Source organism: Callorhinus ursinus, unplaced genomic scaffold, assembly GCF_003265705.2.
Source record: "Callorhinus ursinus isolate GAN/ISIS: 27379988/994484 unplaced genomic scaffold, GSC_fseal_2.0 scaffold1, whole genome shotgun sequence".
Lineage (NCBI taxonomy): Eukaryota > Metazoa > Chordata > Mammalia > Carnivora > Otariidae > Callorhinus > Callorhinus ursinus.
In genome coordinates this window covers 11,188,901-11,195,288 of record NW_027397063.1, presented here as the reverse complement: position 1 = coordinate 11,195,288, position 6,388 = coordinate 11,188,901, and positions in this window count along the sequence as shown.

Sequence of the window (6,388 nt, the reverse complement as noted above, 5' to 3'; positions counted from 1 at the left end):
TAGGGAAGAAGGAAACCAGTATGACATAGATTTTATTTAAGCATCTAAAACTGAACCTAGATTGGTTATCTAGGCGTGGAAACACTCACCTGCATTTCCATCAGAGTACAAGAAGCACTGGTGTCATTTGGAAATGGACCAAGTTGGATACTTAGGTACATCTACAATTAAGCAGTAATGATTCTAATTTAGGATAATTTCAAGCCAGCTACTTACATTGAACACTGGCTGATCTTTATATTAACAATCAACCAGTTCCATACTCTTTCTTATTAACCTATTTTGTTCCCTGGTTATATTCCTGGACTCTAAGATCATGAAGAAGGGATTCCCATTTGCACATGCCTCTAAATACAAATGCTTCAATCTCCTCTCAGGTGTTATATTCTTTAAAGGATGCAAAAAATAAGTTAACATTTTTCCAATAGCACAAACCTAACTTACCCTGCGGAGAAGAAATATTGAAGAATAAGATGAAATTGTATCATTTTAGAAGCACTCATTACTGAATATGCCCAGAAGTCCCTGCATGCACTCTACCACTTTATTTAGATGCTCTGTTTAAAGCTTTAAAATATGAAAGAAAATGACATGCTTGCAAAACATAAGAAACTGAACATTGTTAACTGATTCACTATGTGATGTAAACTTTCTATAGGTAGATATATATGGATAGATATGTATATATGTGATACAGATACACACACAAACACACACACACACAAGCACATCGAATTTCACTTTTGCTCTGTGATCACTACAGTATATAGAAATAGCTTTTTTGGGTAACTAAAAATATCCAATGCAAAATATTAAAATTCTTCAGATTAAAAATAATAATATAAGCATGCATATACATAAATATAGATAACTATATATACATGCATAAATATGTATATATGACCATATACTGTATGTATACATATAAAATATATATGTGTGTGAGTGTAAATATAAAATTCATTTTCTGTAATGTGCCTGGCAATACATAAGTTTCCTAGTAAATCAAGTATGGGTTAGCCCGACTCTCTGGTCTACTTTTCTTTGTTTTAGATCAAATGACTATTCCAGACAAACAAAAATCTCTAAACTGAACTGCTCTTGGCACCCACATGAATTCAGCTAGCCATTTTCTCAAACCAGGTATATCTTGACTACATATGCTTGCATTGTACTGGAAGTATGTTCTGATGTAAAATGTTTCCATGCCACAGAAGTTAAAGGCCACTTCCTTTAATTAAATCCACCTTTAACAGCTTTATTGAGATATAATTTACATACCACACAATTCACCCATTAAAAATGTATCACTCAGGGGCACCTGGGTGGCTCAGTCATTGAGTGTCTGCCTTCCGCTCAGGTCATGATCGAGCCCCGCCTCGGGCTCCCTGCTCCGCGGGAAGCCTGCTTCTCCCTCTCCCACTCCCCCTGCTTGTGTTCCCTCTCTCACTGTGTCTCTCTCTGTCAAATAAATGGATAAAATCTTAAAAAAAAAAAAATGTACCACTCAATGGTTTTCAGTGTGTTCACATATTTCTGAACCATGATCAATTTACTCCCCATTTCCTCAGTCCTTGTTAGCCTGAGCAACTTTTAAGCTTTCTGTCTCTATTAATTTGCCTATTCTGAATATTTAATATAAATGGAATCATACAATACGGGGCCTTTTGTGACTTGTTTCTCTCACCTAAGCATGTTTTCAAGGTCCATCCATGCTGGAGTATGTGTCATACAGCATTTCTTTTCATTGACAAATAGTACTCCATCATACGAAAATACCACATATTCTTAAATGCGTTCATCATAGACATTTGGGTTGTTTCTTTCTTTAGACTATTAATATGCTGCTATGAACATACATGTACTTGTTTTTATTTACCTTAGTATATTTAGGAGTGGAATTGCTGGTTCATATGGTCACTCTATGTTTAACATTCTGAGGGATCTAAGAACTGTTTTCCAAAGAGGCTGCACTACTTTATATTCCTCTTAGCGGTATATGAGGGTTGTGGTTTCTCCATATCCTCACCAACACTTATCTGTCTTTTTGATTATAGCCATCCTCGTTAGTGTGAAATAGTATCTTATTGGGTTTTTTAAAGTTTTTATTTAAATTGCATTTAGCTGGGGCGCCTGGGTTGCTCAGTCGTTAAGAGTCTGCCTTCAGCTCAGGTCATGGTCCCAGGGTCCTGGGATCGAGCCCCACATTGGGCTCCCTGCTCCGCGGGGAGCCTGCTTCTCCCTCTCCCACTCTCCCTGCTTGTGTTCCCTCGCTCGCTGTGTCTCTCTCTGTCAAATAAATAAATAAAATCTTTTTAAAAAATTGCATTTACTTAACATTCAGTATAATACTAGTTTCAGGTGTACAATTTAGTGATTTTACCACTTCTGTACATCACCTGGTGCTCATCACAACAGGTGCGCTCCTTAAACCCCATCACTTATTTAACCCATCCCCCGATCCACCTCCCCTCTGGTAACCATCAGCTTGTTCTCTATAGTTAAGAATCTGTTTTTGGTTTGCCTCTCTCTCTCTCTCTCTTTTTTCCCCTTTGCTTGTTTGTTTTGTTTCTTAAACACTACGAGGTATTTATCCAAATAAAAAATACTAATTCAAAGGGATGCATGCACCCTGATGTTTGTAGCAGCATTATCTACAATAGCCAAAATACGGAAATAGCCCAGTGTCCGTTGACTGATGAATGGATAAGGAGTGGAGTGTGTGTGTGTGTGTGTGTGTGTGTGTGTGTGTGTGTATGGAATGGCAAGAATGAAATCTTGCCATTTGCAATGACATCGATGGAGCTAGAGAGTATTATGCTAAGCGAAATAAGTCACTCAGAGAAAAACAATTACCCTATGATTTCTTTGTTTAAGATTTTATTTATTTGAAAGAGAGAGCACGCACACACAATCACACACACACACACGTGTGCGTGCACAAGTGGGGGGCAGGGCAGAGGGAGAGGGACAGGCAGACTCCCTACTGAGTGCAGAGCACTCCATCCCAGGACCCTGAGATCATGACCTGAGCTGAAGTCAGATACTTAACCGACTCAACCATCCAGGCGCCCCTACCCTATAATTTCTTATTGTGTTTTATATTGGCACTTCCCTGACGGCTGAAGATGTTGAACATATTTTAATTTGTTTATTGACAATTTGTGTGTGTATGTATTCTTTGAAGAAATATTTATTCAGCTACACTGTCCATTTTTAATTGAGTGACGTCTTTTTTATTGTTGCTTTCTAAGAGTTCTTTATATATTATAGATACAAGTTTTCTATCAAATATATGACTTGCAAATATTTTCTCCCATTCTGTGGCTTATCTTTTTTACTTTCTTGCTAGTATCCTTAGAAGCACAAAAGTTTTTAATTTTGATGAAATCCAGTTTATTTCTCTCTTATTTTGTGGTTTGCGTCTTTGATGTCATATCTAAGGAATCATTGCTTAATTTAAAGTCACAAAGATTTATGCCTGTGTTTTAAGAGTTTTATAGTTTTAGCTCTTATTTTTAGGTCTTTGATGCATTTTTATCTAGTTTATGTAAATGGTATCAAGGGTCCAACTTAATTCTTCTGCATGTAAATATCCAGTTGTCCCAGGACTACTTATTGAAAAGACTATTCTTTTCCCCAATGAATTATCTTAGCATCACTGTGAAAATTAATTGGTTATAAATGTGAGAGTTTATTCTGGACTCTCAATTCTATCCCGTTGGTTTATATGCCTATCTTTATGTCAGCATCACACTGTCTTGATTACTATAGCTTTGTGATAAGTTTTAAAGTATGAAAATGTGAGACCCTAACTTTGTATTTCAAGATTGCTGTGACAATTCTAGCTCCCTTGAATTTCCATGTGAATTTAGGATCAGTTTGTCATTTTCTGCAAAGTAGCTAGCTATGATCTTGATAAAGACTGCATTGGATCTGTAAATCAATTTGGGAACATTGCCAGCATAGCAATATTAACTCTTTCAATCCATGAACGTATAATGTTTTTCCTTTTATTTGGATCTTCATTTTCTTTCAACTATGCTCTGTAGTTTTCAAAGTATAAGTTTTGTACTTATTTTGTTTTATTTCTACATGTGTTCTACTCTTTTTGATGATATAAATACAATCGTGTTCCTAATTCCATTTTTGGAATGAAACTTCATTGCAACTATATAGAAATAGAGGTTTTTTTACACATTAATCTTGAATCCTGCAAATTTGCTGAACTTTTTTATTAAGTCTAGAGATTTTTAGTGGATTCCTTAGGATTTTCTATGTATAAGGTCATGTCATCTGCAAAAGGAGATCATTTTTATTCTTCCTTTCCAATCTGGCTAGCTTTCTTTTTACCGTTTTATTGCCTAATTGTCCTACCTACAACCCCCAGTACAGTGTTGAATAGAAATGGTGACAGTCAACATCCTTGTCTTCTTCTGGATCTCAGGAAAAATAATTCAGCCTTTCACTACTAAATATAATGTTGGCTGTGGGATTTTTGTAGATGTCTTTTACCAGGAAGTTTATTAATTGTTAATGAAGGTAATATATATGCTAAGGAACAAGGGTCTAGCTGGTAGCTCTGAGTTTAAATGGTAGAATAAAAGAAGCAGTATATTTAAAATCTAATAAAATTAAGATTTTTTTTCACATATATTCAGTGAAATCTCGCTCTGGGTTTAATGCATATCATTACCCCTACTTAGGTGATAAGGAAAGCAACTCTCAGAGAATTTATGAAACTTGCCAGAATTTGCCCAAAATCATGAATACTATATCAATGCCAGGATTTAATCCACAGACACTTAGGGTCCAGGAAAAACACAGGCCAGTGTGAATTAGTGATATTAGGCTTGATAAAAATGCTTTTTATAAAAAAAAGAAAAAAGAAAAAAGATTCTTCTTATTGATACAGACAATTTAAAGATAATTTGCTCCTTTTGCTATTATTCTTTCAGGATGTCTGAACTTTTTCAATTAAACTACAACTTTTTTAAGTTTAATTAAACTTTAACAAGTTTAATTTACACTCCCATTATGGTAGAGATATGCAAGTACTTTTTAATCATCTCCTTCAGCTCTTTCTGCTCCAAAACATGCAATGATATTCAAGTGTGCTTTTAATGGGAAAAAAATTGTATGTTTTCAACAAAAAAAAAAATGCTTGACTTTCAGTGGTGTATTTTTTAACAGTTGTAGTTTATCTAATTCAAAGATAGAATTAATCCTAGGCATTCCAGCAATTTTTGGCCATTGTCGGAACACACATACACACAGAAACATACACACACACACACACACACACACACACAGAAACATGCATCTCTTTACTTAACAATGGTCTTAATGCATTCAGATACAAGGCTTTTGGGCAGAAGACAGTGCTGAAAATCATTCTGGAAAAAAATGAGTTTCCTCCTAGTAAAAAGATGTTTTTTAAGTCAGTGTACTTATGGCCATACTATTATGTGTATCCTTAAAAAGTGGTAGAATGTAATTTGAGGCCAAAGCTGATAAATCAGAAAGTCATCTGCCTGATAGGGCAAATGGAATTTTTTCAAATGGCATTTGGAAAAGGAGCAAAATATTTGGAATTCGGCACTGTACAAAGGTAAAGAATATTCTCCTAAGGAGAAATTGCAAGTAGAAGAAGGAAAGGCAATCTGCGTGTCACCTTTTTAGCTGCCAGCTCATTACACTGCATGACAAAAATCACACAGAGATTTCAACCTAGCATATACACTCGCTCTGTATTGGGCAGTATCTCTTGCTGTTAGTTTCCTGAACAGAATTCTGATGTGATGAGTCTTTCCTTCTACTATTTAAAATAGATAGGTAGATAGATGATAGAGATATGGATGATAGATAGATGACAGATAGATACATAGATACATAGATAGATACATAGATAGTTAGATGATAGAGATAATATGTCACTATGACTGGATATCACTACAATAAAGGAGAAGACTTGGACATCCCAATATCTGCTAAGACTACAACTATATTTCAGAATTTATCTCTTTATACTTTCTTTTTTTTTAATTTTTATTGTTATGTTAATCACCATATATTACATCATTTGTTTTGGTGTAGTGTTCCATGATTCATTGTTTGTTCATAACACCCAGTGCTCCATGCAGAACGTGTCCTCTTTAATACCCATCACCAGGCTAACCCATCCCCCTACGCTCCTCCCCTCTAGAACCCTCAGTTTGTTTTTCAGAGTCCATCATCTCTCCTGGTTCGTCTCCCCCTCTGACTTACTCCCCTTCATTCTTCCTCTCCTGCTATCTTCTTCTTTTTCTTTTTTCTTAAAATATGTTGCGTTATTTGTTTCAGAAGTACAGATCTCTTTATACTTTCAATTCTATTGAATAAGTGGCAG